The sequence below is a fragment of the Muntiacus reevesi genome, chromosome 1, assembly GCF_963930625.1.
Source record: "Muntiacus reevesi chromosome 1, mMunRee1.1, whole genome shotgun sequence".
NCBI classification, from domain to species: domain Eukaryota; kingdom Metazoa; phylum Chordata; class Mammalia; order Artiodactyla; family Cervidae; genus Muntiacus; species Muntiacus reevesi.
Genome location: NC_089249.1, coordinates 152,945,892 through 152,967,051, shown reverse-complemented (window position 1 = coordinate 152,967,051; position 21,160 = coordinate 152,945,892). Strand labels below are relative to the sequence as shown.

The following is a 21,160-nucleotide window of genomic DNA, read 5'->3' as shown; positions in this document are numbered from 1 at the left end:
AAGAACAGGCAGGAACTCTATTACTCTCCCCCCACCCCCCCAGTTCTGATTTCTTTTATTTAAAGGAATAGCAATTTTTAAAACTTTTAATTTTGTATTGGAGTATAGCCAGTTAACAATGTTGTAACAGTTTTAGGTGGAGAGCAAAGGGACTCAGCCGTATCTATTATATTTTATGACCTAGGTTTAGAAGTTGTCTCCCTCCTGTTTTACTCTGTTAGTTGAAGCAGTCATGAAAGTTTACCTCTGTGTAGAGGAAGGGGATATAGATTTTACTGTTCTTGAAAGAAGATTATGTGGGATGGAATGGCTACTGCAGCAGCCATCTTGGTAATTTTTGTTTTTTGAGCTGTACTAACGGACTTGTAGGATCTTAGTTCCTGGTCCAGGGATTGAACCAGGACCCTCAATAGTGAAAGCATGGAGTCCTAACACTGGACTTCCAGGGAATTCCCCATCTTTGGAAATATAATATGTCATACCTACGGTGTGGACCTAATAGAAGCAGACGATATTAAGAAAAGGTGACAAGAATACACAGAAGAACTATACAAAAAAGATCTTAATGACCTGGGTAACCATGATGGTGTGATCACTCACCTAGAGCCAGACATCCTGGAGTGTAAAGTCAGTGGCCTTTAGGAAGCATCACTATGAACAAAGCTAGTGGAGGTGGTGGAATTCCAGTTGACCTATGTCAAACCCTAAAAGATGAAGCTGTGAAAGTGCTGCACTCAATATGCCAGCAAATTTGAAAAACTCATCAGTGACCACAGTACTGGAAAAGGCCAGTCTTCATTCCAATTGCAAAGAAGGGATATCCCAAAGAATGTTCAAACTAATGCACAGTTGCACTCATTTCACATGCTAGCAAAGTAATGCTCAAAATCCTTCAAGCTAGGCTTAAGCAATACATGAACTGAGAATTTCCAGATGTTCAAGCTGGATTTAGGAAAGGCAGATGAACCAGAGATCAAATTGCCAACATCTGTTGGATCATACAAAAAGCAAGAGAATTCCAGAAAAGCATCTACTTCTGCTTGGTTACTTCCTTGACTACATTAAAGCCCTTGACTGTGTGTATGACAACAAACTGTGGAAAATTCTTAAAGAGGTGGGAATACCAGACCAGCTTACCTGCCTCCAGAGAAACCTGTATGCAAGTCAAGAAGCAACAGTTAGAACTGGACATGGAACAATGGACTGGTTCAAAATTGGGAAAGGAGTACATCGGGGCTGTACATTGTCACCCTGCTTACTTAACTTCTATGCAGAGTACATCATGTGAAATACTGGGCTGGATGAAGCACATGCTGGAATCAAGATTGCTGGGAGAAACATCAATAATCTTAGATATGCAGATGATACCACCCTTATGGTAGAAAGCGAAGAGGAACTAAAGAGCCTCTTGAAGGTGGAAGAGGAGAGTGAAAAAACTGGCTTACAGCTCAACATTAAAAAAACTAAGATCATGGCATTCAGTCCCTTCATGGCAAACAGATGGGGAAACAGGAGAAACAGTGAATGACTTTATTTTCTTGGACTCCAAAATCACTGTGGACGGTTACTACAGCTATGAAATTAAAAGATGCTTGCTCCTTGGAAGAAAAGCAATGACAAACCTAGACAGCATATTAAAAAGCAGAGGCATTACTTTGCCTACAAAGGTCCACATATAGTCAAAGCTGTGGTTTCTCCAGTAGTCATGTATATAAGAGCTGGACAGTATAAAAGGCTGAGTGCAAAGAAATTATGCCTTTGAACTGTGGTGCCGGAGAAGACTCTTGAGAGTCACTTGGACAGCACGGAGATCAAACTAGTCATTCCTAAAGGAAATGAACCCTGAATATTCATTGGAGGGACTAGTGCTGAAGCTGAAGCTCCAATACTTTGGCTACTTGATGTGCAGAGCCCATTCATTGGAAAAGACCAGATGCTGGAAAAGATTGAAGGCAGGAAGAGAAGGGGAGGACAGAGGATAAGATGGTTGGATGGCATCGCCGATTCGATGGATATGAGTTTGAGCAAACTCTAGGAGATAGTGAAGGAAGCTTGGCATGCAGCAGTACATGGGGTCACAAAGAGTCGGACACAACTGAGCAACTGAACCCCACCATCATCTTCCTTGAGAGCCCTGCCCAGACTGAGATAGGAAACCAAGAATGAGGACTTTGGGATGTTAAATGTAATTTTGTATATATTGAGTTAGGCTGTTTGTCAGACTTCTTGGTGGAAATATTATTAAGAAGTTTGGATGTTAAGCAGATACTGAATTTGTTCTGAGATGAATAGTATTAACCAGAGACAAGACAGGAAATAATATTTAACTGAGAATGTTTTCTAGTTTATTCTTTTTCTTTTTTTAAATGTATGGCCAGGATTTTGGAAATTATTACCTTAATCTCTTATGTTGTAAACAAGCCCACATCATAGTTTCCTGTAAGTTGCTTGTATTTTATATTTTAAACATCATCTTTATTCTTGTCATTTTTCATTATAGGTTTTTTTTTTTTTTTTAAATCTTGGTTTCTTAATTTTAGATGATTCTTCTTTTACTTCCCCTATATTATAATTAAAATTTTAGTCATCTGTTGTACATCCCAGGGAGATAATCTTTTAAAATACTTGTCTTTCCTGCTTCCTTCCTTTTTCAGTTTTCATATTTAAAAGTAAAAATTTTAGTAGTTTGGTTTTTATTTGTTGAAATTCATGAATGTGCCATTCTCTTCCCTTTTATTAAGAAATAATACACATTCATCTGAGAAAAATTTGGGTTATAGATAAACTTGAAGAAAATAATAATCACCCAAACATTATTGAGACTATTACATTTTAGTGTATATATATTTAAAGACTTTTATGTTTTTCCCCAAATGTGGAGTCTTACAATTTGTACCATTTTATAAATTGATACTTCTATTTGACATTTAGATTTTTCTCACTATACACTGGGTTAAAACATCATCTCACAGTTAACATGTTGTCAGTTCAGTTCAGTCGCTCAGTCGTCTCTGACTCTTTGCGACCCCATGAACTGCAGCACGCCAGGCCTCCCTGTCCATGACCAACTCCTAGAGTTTACCCAAACTTATGTCCATTGAGTAGGTGATGCCATCCAACCATCTCATCCTCTGTCGTCCCCTTCTCCTCCTGCCCTCAATCTTTCCCAGCATCAGGGTCTTTTCATATGAGTCAGCTCTTTGCATCAGATGGCCAAAGTATTGGAGTTTCAGCTTCAACATCAGTCCTACCAGTGAACACCCAGGACTGATTTCCTTTAGGATGGACTGGTTGGATCTCCCTGCAGTCCAAGGGACTCTCAAGAGTCTTCTCCAGTACCACAGTTCAAAAGCATCAATTCTTCGGTGCTCAGCTTTCTTTATAGTCCAACTCTCACATCCATACATGACTACTAGAAAAACCATAGCCTTGACTAGATGGACCTTTGTTGACAAAGTAATGTCTTTGCTCTTTAATATGCTGTTTAGGTTGATCATAACTTTCCTTCCAAGTAGTAAGCGTCTGTTAAAGTTTCATGGCTGCAATCATCATCTGCCGTGATTATGGAGCCCCCAAAATGAAGTCAGCCACTGTTTCCTCATCTATTTGCCATGAATCAGATGCCGTGATCTTAGTTTTCTGAATGCTGAGCTTTAAGCCAACTTTTTCACTCTCCTCTTTCACTTTCATCAAGAGGCTCTTTAGTTCTTCACTTTCTGCCATAAGGGTGGTGTCATCTGCATATCTGAGGTTATTGATATTTCTCCTGGCAATCTTGATTCCAGCTTGTGCTTCTTCCAGCCCAGCGTTTCTCATGATGTACTCTGCATAGAAGTTAAATAAGCAGGGTGACAATATACAACCTTGACGTACTCCTTTTCCTATTTGGAACCAGTCTGTTGTTCCATGTCCAGTTCTAACTGTTGCTTCCTGACCTGCATATAGGTTTCTTAAGAGGCAGGTCAGGTGGTCTGGTATTCCCATCTCTTTCAGAATTTTCCAGTTTGTTGTGATCCACACAGTCAAAGGCTGTCGCATAGTCAATAAAGCAGAAGTAAATGTTTTACTGGAACTCTCTTGCTTTTTCGATAATCCAGCAGATGTTGGCAATTTGATCTCTGGTTCCTCTGCCTTTTCTAAAACCAGCTTGAACATCTGGAAGTTCATGGTTCACATATTGCTGAAGCCTGACTTGGAGAATTTTGAGCATTACTTTACTAGCATGTGAAATGAGTGCAATTGTGTGGTAGTTTGAGCATTCTTTGGCATTGCCTTTCTTTGGGATTGGAATGAAAACTGACCTTTTCCAGTCCTGTGGCTACTGCTGAGTTTTCCAAGTTTGCTGACATATTGAGTGCAGCACTTTCCCAACATCATCTTTCAGGATTTGAAATAGCTCACCTGGAATCCCATCACCTCCACTAGCTTTGTTCGTAGCAATGCTTTCTAAGACCCACTTGACTTCACATTCTAGGATGTCTGGCTCTAGGTGAGTGATCACACCATCATGATTACCAGGGTCATGAAGATCTTTTTTGTACAGTTCTGCTGTGTATTCTTACCACCTCTTCTTAATAACTTCTGCTTCTCTTAAGTCCCTCCCATTTCTGTCCTTTATTGTGCCCATCTTTGCATGAAATGTTCCCTTGGTATCTCTAATTTTCTTGAAGAGATCTCTAGTCTTTCCCATTCTATTGTTTTCCTCTATTTCTTTGCACTGATTGCTGAAGAAGGCTTTCTTATCTCTCCTTGCTATTCTTTGGAACTCTGCATTCACATGGGTATATCTTTCCTTTTCTCCTTTGCTTTTCGCTTCTCTTCTTTTCACAGCTATTTGTAAGGCCTCCTCAGACAGCCATTTTGCCTTTTTGCATTTCTTTTTCTTGGGGATGGTTTTGATCCCTGTCTCCTGTATGATGTCATGAACCTCTATCCATAGTTCATCAGGCATTCTGTCTATCAGATCTAGTCCCTTAAATCTATTTCTCACTTGGACTGAAAAATCATAAAGGATTTGATTTAGGTCATCCCTGAATGGTCTAGTGGTTTTCCCCACTTTTTTCAATTTAAGTCTCAATTTGGCAATAAGGAGTTCATGATCTGAGCCTCAGTCAGCTCCCAATCTTGTTTTTGCTGTCTGTGTAGAGCTTCTCCATCTTTGGCTGCAAAGAATATAAGCAGTCTGATACCAGTGTTGGCCATCTGGCAATGTCCATGTGTAGAGTCTTCTGTTGTGTTGTTGGAAGAGGGTATTTGCTATGACCAGTGCATTCTCTTGGCAAAACTCTATTAGCCTTTGCCCTGCTTCATTCTGTACTCCAAGGTCAAATTTACCTGTTACTCCAGGTGTTTCTTGACTTCCTACTTTTGCATTCCAGTCCCCTATAATGAAAAGGACATCTTATGCGTGTTAGTTCTAAAAGGTCTTGTAGGTCTTCATAGAACCGTTCAAGTTCACCTTCTTCAGCGTTACTGGTCGCGGCATAAACTTGGATTACCATGATATTGAATGGTTTGCCTTGGAAACGAAAAGAGATCATTCTGTCATTTTTGAAGTCACATCCAAGTACTGCATTTTGGACTGTTTTGTTGACTATGATAGGTACTCCATTTCTTCTAAGGGATTCCTGCCCACAGTAGTAGATAATAATGGTCATCTGAGTTATATTCACCCATTCCAGTCCATTTTAGTTCGCTGATTCCTAGAATGTTGACGTTCATTCTTGCCATCTTCTGTTTGACCACTTCCAGTTTGCCTTGATGCATGAACCTAACATTCCAGGTTCCTATGCAATATTGCTCTTTCCAGCCTCAGACCTTGCTTCTATCCCCTGTCACATCCAAAACTGGGTGTTGTTTTTGCTTTGGCTCCTTCCCTTCATTCTTTCTGGAGTTATTTCTCCACTGTTCTCCAGTAGCATATTGGGTACCTTTCGACCTGGGGAGTTCATCTTTCAGTGTCCTATCTTTTTGCCTTTTCATGCTGTTCATGTGGTTTTCAAGGCAAGAAGACTGAAGTGGTTTGCCATTCTTTTCTCCAGTAGACCACATTCTGTCAGACCTCTCCACCATGACCCATCTGTTTTGGGTGGCCCCACACACCATGGCTTAGTTTCAATGAGTTAGACAAGACTGTAGTCCATGTGATCAGACTGGCTAGTTTTTTGTGATTTTGGTTTCAATCTGTCTGCCCTCTGATGCCCTCTCTCAGTGCCTACCATCTTATTTGAGATTCTCTTACCTTGGACGTGGGGTATCTCCTCACGGCCGCCGCTCCTGACCTTGGATGTGGAGTATCCCCTCTCGGATGCCGCTTCTGAGCCTGGACGTGGGGTGTCTCCTCTTGGCCGTCCCTCCTGACCTTGGACATGGGTATCTCCTCTCGGCCGCTCCTGGGTCGTGCAGCTGCTGCTTCTGTTTTATATCCTTTCTATTTATTTCCTTAAGATAAGTGTCAAGAAGGGTAATTGTTATGTCAAATGGCCTATGTTTGTTTACTAACATTAACATTTCCCAATTATTTAAATCCCTGACACTTTTTCTCTCTCCTACTAGAAAATTTCTGTTTTTTGTTTCTCTCTTATATTTGCTTACTGGCCCTCTCTCTTCCAACACACAGATATTCATAAATATTTATTTCTTAGGAAGAAATCTTCATCATGAAGTTGATTGGTTAAGTATGAACATTATTAGTTTCGTTTGATTTACTTCTTCATGAGACATTTATTGAACACTATGGGCTTCTCAAGTGGCTCAGTAGTAAAGAATCTGTCTGCAAGAGATGTAGGTTCGATCCCTGGGTCTGGAAGATGCCCTGGAGAAGGAAATGACAACCCACTCCAGTATTCTTGCCTGGGAAATCTCATGAACAGAGGTGGGCTGCAGTCCCTGAGGTCACAAAGAGCCAGACAGGACTGAGCAAGAGCATGCATGCATATGTTCCATGCCCTGGCTTAAAGAGAATGAAGACATAGTCCTTTTCTCAGTGAATTCACAGTCCAATGGGGAAGACAGACAGGATTACTCACAATGTAAACTAATTTGGTCTGTGCTGCCATTAGTAAAGAGATGCATGACAAGAACGTGGGTGACTCTTCTAAAACAGTAGAGAATCGAGGATGGCTTCCCAGGTTTAGCTGAAGTGAATTGAACCTTGGTAATGCAAGTTAGGCAAAGCAAGAGTAGTTCAACATAGGTATAGAACATGCAATGATAAAGAAGCTTGGTAGAGTGTCTCACAAGAAATATTGGTAGTTTGGTATGATTGGAGCTTGGAAAGTAGTGAAAGACCAAGTTCTGAAGGGATCTCTATGCCATGTTAAAAAACTATACTTCATTTTTGGGGGAAAGGAGGAAGAGGATCCATTCAGTTAGCTAGGAAAGTACAATCAATCTGGCTAGTATATATGGTAGCAGATGAAGACCTATCACTGTGACATCCAGAGATATGTCCATTAAATAGGTGAGATGGAGAACTATCTAAGTATTTTTAAGCAGAAAAATAGCATGACCTGATTTTCTTTTAAAAAGTTACTTTGCTAAGACTATGGATCGATATATTTTCTAGACAAAAGGAGATAGTGACGTTCGTTTGGAAACTATACTGAACCATTCTGGATGAGAACTAACGAGGGCCTAAACTAAGGCAGTTGTAGAAATAGAAGGAGGGGGATACAGTTAGGAGCCATTGATTTGGAATCTTTGCCGTGCTGTACTTAATTAATTATGCCATGTATTTAACACCTACTTTATGACAAGCACGGTGCTGAAGTGTTGGTATAAAAGGATGAATAAAGAGGTCTCCCTTTCTTGAGTGGTTTTTTGTTCAGTGGGGTGTAACAGGTTTATAAAGAGAGAAATTACCATGTAATGTGAAAAGTGTTATTGATAGAAATGTATTGTGAGAATGTAGAGTTAAGTGACTGTTAATGTCACGTTGGGAGGTGACATTGAACAGAATATTGAAGGATACATTTTTTTATCCAGAATAAAAAAGATACACTTTTTTCTGTGTATATTGAAATGTATTTAAAGCACTTTATACTGTATTTTATACTGTATATCTGTGCATTTACTGAATTTCTTTTGTTCCTTCCAAAAAGCCATTCTGTGATGCCATAAGTCAGTGCACTAATATTTGCACTTTAGGGGTCCTAGAAGGAGAAGAGAGAGAGAAACAGCCTGAAAGATAGTAGCTGAAAACTTCCCAAACTTGGGACAGAGAACAGTCACCTGAGTATATATAGAATCTCGTATACGGTGAATCCAAAGAGGAACACATCAAGACATATTGTATTAAAATGACAAAAAATTAAAGAGAGAATATTAAAAGCAGCAAGGGAAAAGCAAAAAGTAACATACAAGGAAACTCCCAATAAGGCCATCAGTTTCAGCAGAAACTGTAGGCTAGAAGGGAGTGGCAGGATATATTCAAAGTGATGAAAGGGGAAAGCTTAAAATCAATAATAATACTTTACTGGGAGAGATCAAAAGCTTTATGGACAAGAAAAAGTTAAAAGAGTTCAGCACCACCAGACCAGCTTTGCAACAAATGTTAAAGCAACTTCTCCAGGAGAAAGAAACTAGAAAGTTATGAAATGAAAAGACTCACCATCAAAGGCAGACATACAGTAAAAGTAGTGTATCATGCACACACGAAACTAGTAGGGAGGTTAAGCGACAAACACAGTAAAATCATCTGTATCCACAATAAACCATTGTGGTTTATACTAATCAATTTGATGTAAAACGTGATATCAAATACAGTAATTGTGAAGGGCAGAGAATACAAATGCGTACTATTTTTTTTTCCATAATAGTAAAAGATGTTTATCAGTTTTCACAATCAGTAGCCAGACAAGAAATAAAAGATAATTGCAGTTGCAAGCCATAATGGGAACATGATTAACCTAACAGTATAAAATAATTACATACAGTTTGGGGGAGGGTCAAGCAGAGTGATGTGATAAGTAGAAGTGCATACATGACATGTTTGCATCTGCCCAGCCAGTCTATGTCTTTTGGTTGGTGCATTTAATCCACTTACATTATTGATATGTATAATCAAATAAGCAACCTAACCATATATCTAAAAGTAACTAGAGAAAGAACAAACAAAATCAAAATTAGTAAAGGGAAAGAAAGTATAAAGTTCAGAGCAGAAGTAAATGAAATAGAGACGAAGAAAACAGTAGAACAGATCAAGGAAAGTAAAAGTTGGTTCTTTGAAAAGATAAGACTGATAAAGCTTTAGCTAGACTCATCAAGAAAAAAAGGGGAAAGGGCTCAAATTGATTAAGTTAGAAACTAAAAAGGAGAAGCCACAGCAGACACACAAAAAAATACAAAGGATTGTAAGAGACTATTATAAGCATCTATATGCCAATAAAATGGACAACCTGAAAGAAATGGACAAATTCTTAGAAAGGTACCATTTCCCAACACTGAACCAAAAAGAACTAGAAAATATGAACAGACCAGTCACAAGTACTGAAATTGGAACTGTGATTTAAAAACTCCCAACAAACAAAAGTCCAGGACCAGATGGCTTCACAGATGAATTCTATAAAAAATTTAGAGAAAAGCTAATACCTGTCCTGAAATTGTTCCAGAAAATTGCAGGGGAAAGAACACTTGTAGACTCATTCTGTAAGGCCACCATCACCCTAATACCAAAACCAGACAATGACATCATAAAAAAGGAAAATTACAGACCAACAGCACTATGATGAACATAAGTGCCAAAGCCCTCAACAAAATGCTGGCAAACTAAAATCAAATAAGGCATTAGAATGATCATGTACCATGATCAAGTGGGATTTATCCCAGTGACATAGGGATTTTTCCATATCTGCAGATCAGTCACTGTAATACACCACATTAACAAATTGAGGAGTAAAAAGCATATACTCATCTCAATAGATGCAGAAAAAGCTTCAGATGAAATTCAGTGTTCATTTATGTTAAAAAAAAAAAAAAAAACAACTCTCCAGAAACAGGCATTGAGGAACATACCTCAACATGATATAGGCCATATCTGACAAATCCACAGCTAACATTATACTTAATGGTAAAAAGCTGAAACCATTTCCTCTAAGATCAGGAACATCTGAAACTGAGGATGCCCAGTCTCACCATTCTTATCCAACATAGTTTGGAAGTCCTACCCATAGCAGTCAGAGAAGAAAAAGAAAAGGAATAGAAAGTGGAAAGGAAGAAGTGAAACTGTCACTGTTCAAATGACATGATACTATACACAGAATATCCTAAAAACACCACCAGAAAATTACTAGAGCTCATCAGCGAATTCAGTAAAGTTGCAAGATATAAAATAAATACATAGAAATCTGTTGCATTTCTGTACACTAACAACGAAATAGCAGGAAGAAAAATTCAGGAAATGATCCCATACCCACTCCAGTATTCTTGGGCTTCCCTTGTGGCTCAGCTGGTAAAGAGTCCACCTACAATGCGGGAGACCTGGGTTTGATCCCTGGGTTGGGGAGATCCCCTGGAGAAGGAAAACGCTACCCACTCTAGTATTCTGGCCTGGAGAATTCCATGGACTATAGAGTCCATGGGGTCACAAAGAGTCAGACATGACTGAAAGACTTTCACTATCAGCATTGTATCAGAGAGAATAGAATACCTAGGTATAAACCTTCTGGAGGAAGCAGAAGACCTGCACTTGGAAAACTGTGAGATACTGGTGAAAGAAATTGGAGACAACATAAAGAGATGGAAACATATATTGTATTTGGGGATTGGAATGATCGATATTGTTAAAATGATTATACCACCGAAGGCAATCTGTAGTTTCAGTGCAATCCATATCAAAATACCGATGGCATTTTTCACAGAACTAAAACAAATAATTTTTAAAATTGTATGGAAACACAAAAGAACCTGAATAGCCAAAACAATCTTGAAAAAGAAGAATGGAGCCGGTGGAATCAGTGTCCCTGATTTCAGACTATACTACAAAGCTGTGGTAACCGAAACAATGGAAACTGGCACAGAAACAGACTTATAGATCAATGAAACAAGATGGAAAGCCCAGAAATAAACCCATGCACATATGATCAGTTAATCTATGACAAAGGAGGCAAGAATATACAGTGGAGAAGACAGGCTCTTCAGTAAATGATGCTGGAAATATTGGACAGCTACATGTAAAAGAATGAAATTAGAACATTCTCTAATACCATATACAAAAATAAACTTAAAATAGATTAATGACTTAAATGCAAGACTGGATATTATAAAATTCCTAGAGGAAAGCATAGGCAGAACATTCTTTGACGTAAATTGCAACAATATTTTTTTGGATCCATCTCCTAAAGTAAAGGAAACAAAAGTGAATAGGATCTAATTAAGATTAAAAGCTTTTGCACAGCAAGGGAAACCATCAACAAAATGAAAAGACAACCTACTGAATGGGTGAAAGTACAAATCGCTCATAAAATTTAGCATCATATAAACAACCTGATTTAAAAACGGGCAGAAGAATTGAATGGATAGACATTTTCCAAAGTGGAAATACAGATAGCCAACAGGCACATGAAAAGATGCTCAACATCATTAATCATCAGGAAATGCAAATAAAAACCATACTGTGATACCACCTCACATTCTGAGTTTGTGTGTCTTTTTAACCTATGATGCAAGTCCAATAAGATTATGTAACTCTCAAAAATCATAGGTTTGTCAGAATCACTGTTATTGAAAAGACACAAATAATATGTGTTGGAGAGGGTGTGGAGGAGGAGGAACCCTTCTACACTGTTGGTGGGAATGTTAATTGGTACCACCACTGTGAAAACAGTATGGAGTTTTCTCAAAGAACTAGAGATAGAATTTCCATATGACTCAGCAGTTCCACTCTTAGTTATATATATGAAAAAGCCAAAAACACTATTTCAAAAAGATACACGCACCCCAATGTTCATAGCAGTGTTATTTACAATTGCCAAGATGTAAAACAACCTGAGTGTGCATCAGTAGATAAATGCATAAAGAACATGTGGTAAGATGTACATTGGAATACTACTCAGTCATAAAAAAAAGAATGAAATCTTGCCATTTACAGCAACATGGATGGACTTGGAGTATGTTATACTAAGTGAAATAAGTCAGAGAAAGATATTATAGGTTACTACTTATATATAGAATCTAAGAAACATAGCAAATTAGCAAGTATAACAAAAACAGAAACACAGAATAAACTTGTGGTTCCCAGGGGGAGAGAGACAGGGGCAATGTAGAGGTAGGGAAGTGGGAGGTATTAATACATACTATTGAGTATAAGATAGGTTCAAGGATGTATTGTACAACATGGAGAATATAGCTGATATTTTGTAATAACTATAAATGGAAAGTAGGCTTTAAAAATTATCTAAATTAAAAAATAGAATAAATTAAAAAATAAACTATAAAAAAGAGGAAAAAAAAGAAAAAAAAGAGGAAAAGTAAAGAAAGGTTTTAAAACAAAGACTATAAATTACCTGCAGCAGGAGCTTTGATGAGAACAAGTGTGTACCACCATAGAACCTTAGACAATCTTGTGATGTGGAGTCTTTAGGGACCTCTAAAAGCTTAGGTGAGGTGTGGTGTTGAAAACAGGTTTGGTTGGAAGTCTGTGTTAGGAGTGGTTAATTTTGCAGGTATTCCACCTTATCTTTTGTGGTCAAGTAACTTTCCTTCTTGCTCCTGCAGGAGACTAGAGGTTTATCTTCTGGTAGAATTGAATTGTGAAAGCTTTCAACTCAAGGATTTAGGGCATATCAGAAAGATGAAGATGAGATATAGGGTTGAAAGTAGATTAACTAAGGAAAATGTACTGTGAAGTCATAAATGTGAAGTTGAGAGGAGTCACCATCTCGTGTGGGTTTTCCTTTAGCCTTGTTTAAGCTGGTTAGGGGAACATATGGAGTAGGTAGATAGTTGAATTTAACCAGGCTTGAGATTTTACCAACTGAGGCTAGATCAGAGGGATCCAGAAGCAAAACCTATATTTGAGACAGTTACATCATATTATTGGACTTGCCTCACACATTAAAATAGACACAAATACTCAGAATTTGACTTTGAATTTAGATATTTCTTTTTTTTAAATTTTAGCTAGTTATTAGAAGTACTTTGGTCTCATTCTCATTTTGACCTTGGAACTTCTATCCTATATAGCTCTTACATACTTCTGGTATGATTTTGTCCTTTATTTGATAGATGGAAGTTGTTTCTTAACATCGATAGCTCTTCTCATTTAGAGTATGTAGCATGTATATATTTTTCCAAGTTCTCAAGACAGGAAATTTTTTCATCCGTGATTTTCATTCCACTTTTTAGAATTGTTCCCTGGAAACTTGAATTCCCAGCGTTTTAGAATCAGTTCAGTTCAGTCACTCAGTCGTGTCCGACTCTTTGTGACCCCATGGACTACAGCATGCTAGGCTTCCCTGTCCATCACCAACTCCTGGAGCTTACTCAAACTCATGTCCATTGAGTTGGTGATGCCAGCCAACCATCTCATCCTCTGTCTTTTCCTCCTGCCTCCAATCTTTCCCAGCATCAGAGTCTTTTCCAATGAGTCAGTTCTTCGCATTAGGTGGCCAAAGTATTGGAATTTCAGCTTCACCATCATTCCTTCCAATGAATATTCAGGACTGATTTCCTTTAGGATGGACTGGTTGGATCTCCTTGCAGTCCAGGGGACTCTCCAAGAGTCTTCTCCAACACCACAGTTCAGAAGCATTGATTCTTCAGCGCTCAGCTTTCTTAATAGTCCAACTCTCACATCCATACATGAGTATTGGAAAAACCATAGCCTTGACTAGACTTTGTTGGCTAGGTTCTTTGTTGGCAAAGTAATGTCTTCGCTTTTTAATATGCTGTCCAGGTTGGACATAGCTTTCCTTCCAAGGAGCAAACATCTTTTAATTTCATGGCTGCAGTCACCATCTGCAGTGATTTTGGAAGCCAAGAAAGTAAAATCTCTCACTGTTTCCATGTTTCCCCATCTATTTGCCATGGAGTGATCAGACCGGATGCCATGGTCTTAGTTTTCTGAATGTTGAGTTTTAAGCCAACTTTTTCCACTCTCTTTCACTTCCATCAAAAGGCTCTTATATAGTTCTTCTTCATTTTTTGCCATAAAGGTGGTGTTGTCTGCATATCTGAGGTTATTGATCTTTCTCCCAGCAATCTTGATTCCAGCTTATGCTTCATCCAGTCCGGCATTTCTCATGATGTACTCTGCATAGAAGTTAAATAAGCAGGGTGACAGTATACAGCTTTGACGTACTCCTTTCCCAATTTGGAACCAGTCTGTTCTAACCGTTGCGTCTTGATCTGCATATAGATTTCTCACGAGGCAGATTAGGTGGTCTGGTATTCCCATCTCTTTCAGAATTTTCCACAGTTTGTTGTGATCCACAAAGTCAAAGACTTACACTTTGACCTTCTAGAATACTTATTATTTTAGTAACCATATCATTTTCACATCAGATAGGATAATTACATTTGTAATAATGTCAGAAGAATTTCTTTTATTGCCAGATAACTTTAAAATTAAGTGATGTTTACTAGATCATGTCTAAGATACTCTTCTATTTTGAAGCTGTTTTGATCATAGGTTAGGTAGTTTATAGAGATAATATGAGATACTTAGTTTTATTCTGATTAGTTTCAACTGCTAATCAGTTGTTTCTAAGCAGCAGAGAAGGGCTGAAATCATAAGGGACTCCATTTGGAGGAGAAACAGTTGTTTGGCATTAAAAAATCTTAACAGAAATCTTTTGATCTCAGTTTAAGAATTCTGTACGTGTAGGAAAAAAATCACTAACAGAGGACTTTCCTGTGAAGCAGCAGTTTTGTTAGCTTTGGATCTGTGGAAGGCCTATTGAAATATAAATAAAGAGTGTTTTTATGAATTATCATAGTCATTGGATAAAAAGTACCTGCCTTTGATCTCTCATTTTGTATTACTCATTGAAAATAAGAAGTGTGTGGAAATTTTTAACTATTCCTTGAAACATTTAACTTTGGGCCTTTTTAGACAATATGATGTGTCTGCTGCTGCATTCCATGCTGGCCAGGTCTTTGAATCTGAAGATATAATTGGAGTAGCTTTAATTTGTCTAACTATGATAGATTGATTGGAGAAGGAAATGGCAACCCACTCCAGTGTTCTTGCCTGGAGAATCCCAGGGACGGGGGAGCCTGGTGGGCTGCCGTCTATGGGGTCGCACAGAGTCGGACACGACTGAAGCGACTTAGCAGCAGCAGCATGATAGACTGATATGAAGAAAATTGGGGCTTATTGCTTTAGCAGATGTAATGAGCAATGTGTTTTTTCTTTAGGATCAAACAGAACATACTGAAACAGCAGGACTGGCTGGTAGTGCAGCAAGCATCATGAGTAAACACATAGAAGTTCGTTCCTTATCACGTGTGTAAGGGAAAAAAGGTAAGCAATCTAGTGATCTTATTTCTTTTGAGAGCTTGAACTTGGGAAAACAAATAGCTTTATAGAAACTAATGCTCATGAATATATGTTCTAATTGCTTCATTTATGACACTGCCTCTTATTAAATCAGGAATATTGCTTTTTTTTACAAAAAAGATTTGGCTTAAGTCCAAGGAAAAAGAGGATGTTTTAAAATTCCTATTGAATTACATCAAAATGCTAATTTCTGTGCCAGTGCTTGGCTTCTTCCTTTTAGAGTCAACTTCTACCTTGAGCATAGAAAGGTAATTTCAGCATGACAAAGAGCATGGACTTGAGCAATATTATTAAGAGGAAATCTACCCAATTAATTGGTATATCTACCCAATTAATGTTATGAATACTTCTTAGCTAATCACACAAGTGCTAAATAGTTAAATCTTACTTTAGGATAAGGAATCAGAAATACAGATTTAATTACATTATTTTATTTTGTATGTTTAGATTAGTTCTGAAGAGAAGTCATTTCCAGCAGAAAATTGGAAGTATTTTATTAATTCTGATAGAGCAATGCTTCTTAATCATTGACATTTTTCTGACTAGGAATCTTCTTTGTTTTCTTTCAAGTCTTATGATTATTTAATGCGTAGAACATGGTGGTGGGAAGGGAAGGTATGTGGGTGAGATTGATTTCAGAGACTGATTATGCCATTCCCTATTGGAGTGTTGTGTGCTCTGGTTGAGTGCTCTGATTTTCCATGTACGCTTCAAGGATAGAGGCGTGGGTCTGACAGTGTGTGGCAGACTGAGTTCTTAAGGCACCTAGCGGTAGTACTTTCCTCACCAAAGCTTCTGGACTTGGAGTTGGCTAGGTATTTCTTGTCCCCTAGCTTTCTCACATATGAGTGTGAGAAAAGAGTGCTTCTGTCTGCCTTCATCTGGCAAAATCTTATTTTTCAGGCATCTCCTCTTTAGGAAGTTTTCAACCCATTGCAAAGACCATTAATGATAATAAATAATAATTAGCAATAATAAATTATTGGAGTATTTCTTACAGTAGCCCATCCTACCCCAAATAATATACCCCTGCTCTAGTCTGATTTGGAGCCCCATCTTCTTTGGCTCCATTGTAAAAGCAGGAGGATAAAGGGAAATCCTATATATTAAAGAGAGGCCCTTCCCATCTTCTGTTCTTCTTTCAGACAGTGATTACCTGGTGTTACATCTCTGCACCCCCTTATAGGAGATTATATGACTCTTCTTGGGAGTCCAAAGAAAAGACCTAGATATGCTGACATTTGGAGGTCTCTCAGTGAAATAGCTTTGTTCCCCCCCAATCACCGTGCAGTGGAAGCCTTCCAGCTGAGAAGCCACACATTCAGAGCTTCCAGTTGGCTTTTGGTACTTCATTTGTTCAATGTGAGGCATTTGAGGAAAGCATCCAATGTGAAAGACAGAGATCAAAACACAAAACAGGAACTTGGAGGAAATAGTATTGGAAACAGAAGGTTTAGGAAAAAGAAAAAAAGTCAGACCAAATTGTAGGTAATTATATTAAAGAAGTAAGAAAAGAATTATATCCATGAAGTAAGATCAAGATGTCATAAAAAGGATCAGAAAAAGAAAGTACCCTGGAAATTTAAAATATCATAGTTTTAGTGCATTTAAATTAAAAAAAAAACTTTCTCAGGTTTATAGAAAATTTGCAAGTATAGTACAGAGAATTTTTTTCTTTGAACCATTTGAGAGTAAGTTGCTAGCTGCATCCCCTACTGTGTTTGAAACTGTGCCCTTCAAAAAAGGATTTTGTACATAACTATAACACAGCCATCAAATTAGGGAATGAACTTTGATGCATTACCACCATCCAGTTGTCAGATCTTTCTCATTTTGCCAGATGTGCAAATAATGTCCTTTTTGGGGAGTACTGAGTTTGGGATCACATGTTTCATTTAGTTGGGAAGCCAGCCAGTGTTTCATGCAGTTTCAATCTGACCTCCCCACCCTGTTGTGGGAGTAAGCAAGGGTGTGCGTGCTCCCCCCTGTGCTTCCCACAGCCCTTCTGTTAGTACCACTGGCCCTTCAACCAGCCAAGGGGACTTGTCTTCCTGGTGTCGAACCCCTGGCTGCGGCTCCCAGTGTGTGGCTTCAGTGGCTCACTCCCCAGGGAGTTTCTCCACCCGTGAAATCCCCTTCCTCTTCTGAGTCCCCTCCCGAGCACACAGGCCCCAGCCTGATCACTCTTCTTCCTTTCCTACCTGATTCCATGTGGATGTTTCCTATAACCTTGATTGTACAAGAGTCTTTCTGCCAGTCTCCAGTTAGTGTTCAATGAGATGGTTCCACATGGAGATGTATTTTTGATGTGTTTTTGGAGGGAGGTGAGTTCCACTCTTTTCCTGCTCCACTACCTTGATCTCTCTTCAGTAAACTTTATTTTTTAAAGAACAGTTTTAGGTTCAGAGAAAAATTGAGCAGAAAATACAGGGAGTTTCCATATACCTCATTTCGCTCTATCCCACCCCCCCAAATTCTCTCCCAACCTCCCCTAGTGTGGACATTGCTGTTTCTTTTTATTGCGATCTATCAGGGAGCATGAAGTTTGTTTGTCCTATTACTGATGATGTTCATTCACTCTGATCACTCATGTAAGGTGACATCTGCCAAGATTTGCCTCTGAAGTGACTCCTTTTTTTTTGTAATTAGTATTTTTGTGTTTCAAATTTTTAGTTTCAAATACCCCATTCCTCATTACAGTTGGAATTCATTCATTTATGTTGTAAAGACTCATGGCTTTCTTTTTTTAATCCAATGGTTATAATCTGTTGCTACCATTGTTTACTTTGATGTTTCGAATGTCCCTGGTTAGGTCAGTGGAAGCTCCTTCAAGCTGGTTTCTGTGTCCTTTGATATGTCCCCATCATTTTTGGACACTTTTTTCTTTTTTGTTTAATTGAAATGTAATTCACATACCATACCATAAAATTAACCCTTTTAAAAATATATAGTTCAGTGGTTTCTATATATTTGCAGAGTCTTGAAGTCATCACCACTATCTAATTCCAGAACATTTTCATCACTCCAAAAAGAAATTTTGTATCTGTTAGCAGTTACTCCCATTTCCCTCCAATTCCTCCCAGCTGCTGGCAACCCACTAATTTACTTTTTGTTTCTGTGCCTATTTTGGACATTTCATATAAATGGAATCCTGTAATCTGTAGGTTTTTGTGTCTGCTTGTTTCAGTTACCATGATATTTTCAAGCTTCATCTATGTTATAGCATATGGCAATAATTTATCCATTTAAATTATCATACACTATTATATTTTGTTAATATATAATACTACATTTTATTTATCCATTTATCAATTAATAGATCTTTGGATCATTTTCACCTCTTGGTGTTATGAATAATATGGTTCTGAGCATTCACAGATAAGTTTTTGTGTGAATATATGTTTTCATTTCTCTTGGGAATAAGCCTAGGAGTGGAATAGCTATGCCATGTGGTTAATTCCTTTTAAGTTTTTGAGGAACTGCCGAACTGTTTTCCAAAGTTGCCACACCGTTTTACTTTCTTCCCAGCTATGTGTGAGGGTTCATGTTTCTCTCCATCCTCATCAAAGTTCTTATATTTTTTCTACTTCAACTTTAGAATCAGGCATTTTTCCATGGAGCCCTTGCTCTTTTTAGTGAATAACAATATTTACAAATCAAATCTGGTGCTAGGTATGCTCATTGCTACATGGAGTGGAGGTGGGGATCTGCTGCTCCAAGGTTCTTTGAATATATGTGTACACACACACTTAGATCTGTGTTTATTGCCATGAATACAAAAACTGTGTTTACTTGTTACTATAAGTATGCTTATTGAAATCCATGAGCTCAAACTGACAACTCAGATTCCAAACCAACACTGCAGGGTTCTTTGTATTTTTCTCTTTTTCCACATTTACATTGCAGGGTTCTTTCTAGTTCTCTGTTTTCCCCTATTTTAACCCCTTCTCCACCAATGAGAAACCTTCCTCCTAATACCCTTTGCATCATCGCTTCTCTGATCCATCCCTCTGCATGTAATCTGGGCCCTGTCACTGTCTCCTCCCTTTGGTCCTTCTAGTCCTGCTCAGACTGTGAGCTGCCACCCTGGACTGCCCTCTTATATCTCCTCCTCACCCTTCCTGCATGTGAAGCCATCCTACCCACTGTGCTGTCTCCCTGCCAGACCATCCCCTTCATGTGGGCGCCTTCCTCACCTCTCTGGGACTCTTAACAACTCACGCTGGGCTGTGCTGCATGGGCAGTTTCCTTCCTTCTTGGGGCTGTGACACGTTATGCTGGGCCACCCCTATGTAAGGGCATCTGCTTTGCCACACGTGGGCTCTGACTCCCCCCATACACAGACGCCCTCTTCATCTGCTGCTTATTTATTGAATTGTTAATAATTTTTTCCTTTTATTTTTATTTTTTCAAGTTTTTATTTTAAAGTCACTATAAATTCACAGGACATTGCAAAAATAGTATAGTTTTTTGTGTATCCTTCATTTACAGTTTTTCTCATTTGCTACATTTATGCAACTAGAGAAAATGTAAAATCCAGGAAATTAGTATTTTATTTGTCCATTCATCAGTTGATGGATATTTTGGTTGTTTCTACCCTTTTGCTCTTATGAATAATGCTGCTGTGTGCATATTCATGAGTGTATATAGTTCTGTCCCATTTATCACAGGCAGATTTGTATAACCACCAGTTCAATTTAAGATACAGCACGGTTCTATCACCACAGTTATCTCCCTTGTGCTTCTCCTTTATGGTCATGTGAATTCTTCTCTCACCACTGTCACATATTTAATGACTTCTTAAAATTAAAAACATTATTACGAGTCACAGGAAGAGAAGAGCTGAGCAAGGATAGAAATAAACTATGTTTTGGATAGCAGCCATCCTGACTGGCGTGTAATGGTACCTCATTGTGGTTTTGATTTGCATTTCTCTGATGATGAGTGATGTTGAGCATCTTTTCATGTGTTTGTTAGCCATCTGTATGTCTTCTTTGGAGAAATGTCTGTTTAGTTCTTTGGCCCATTTTTTGATTGGGTCGTTTATTTTTCTGGAATTGAGCTTCAGGAGTTGCTTGTATATTTTTGAGATTAATCCTTTGTCTGTTTCCTCATTTGTTATTATTTTCTCCCAATCTGAGGGCTGTCTTTTCACCTTACTTATAGTTTCCTTTGTTGTGCAAAAGCTTTTAATTTTCATTAGGTCCCATTTGTTTATTTTTGCTTTTATTTCCAATATTCTGGGAGGTGAGTCATAGAAGATCTTGCTGTGATTTATGTCGGAGAGTGTTTTGCCTATGTTCTCCTCTAGGAGTTTTATAGTTTCTGGTCTTACATTTAGATCTTTAATCCATTTTGAGTTTATTTTTGTGTATGGTGTTAGGAAGTGTTCTAGTTTCATTCTTTTACAAGTGGTTGACCAGTTTTCCCAGCACCACTTGTTAAAGAGATTGTCTTTTTTCCATTGTATATCCTTGCCTCCTTTGTCAAAGATGAGGTGTCCATAGGTTCGTGGATTTATCTCTGGGCTTTCTATTCTGTTCCATTGATCTATGTTTCTGTCTTTGTGCCAGTACCATACTGTCTTGATGGCTGCTATCCAAAAGTCTACAAGCAATAAATGCTGGAGAGGGTGTGGAGAAAAGGGAACCCTCTTACACT

The 21,160-nt window shown here is 38.3% G+C and overlaps 1 protein-coding gene across 3 annotated transcripts in view; it reads left to right on the top strand.

The window, feature by feature from the left end:
• Window positions 1-21,160, top strand: part of ZFYVE9 (zinc finger FYVE-type containing 9) — a 180,966-nt gene that overhangs the window by 55,025 nt on the left and 104,781 nt on the right. For all 3 annotated transcript variants that reach the window (XM_065913224.1, XM_065913216.1, XM_065913207.1), the window contains exon 2: window positions 15,358-15,463. The gene's annotated coding sequence lies outside the window, so the exon portion shown is untranslated. The remainder of the gene's footprint in view (window positions 1-15,357; window positions 15,464-21,160) is intronic.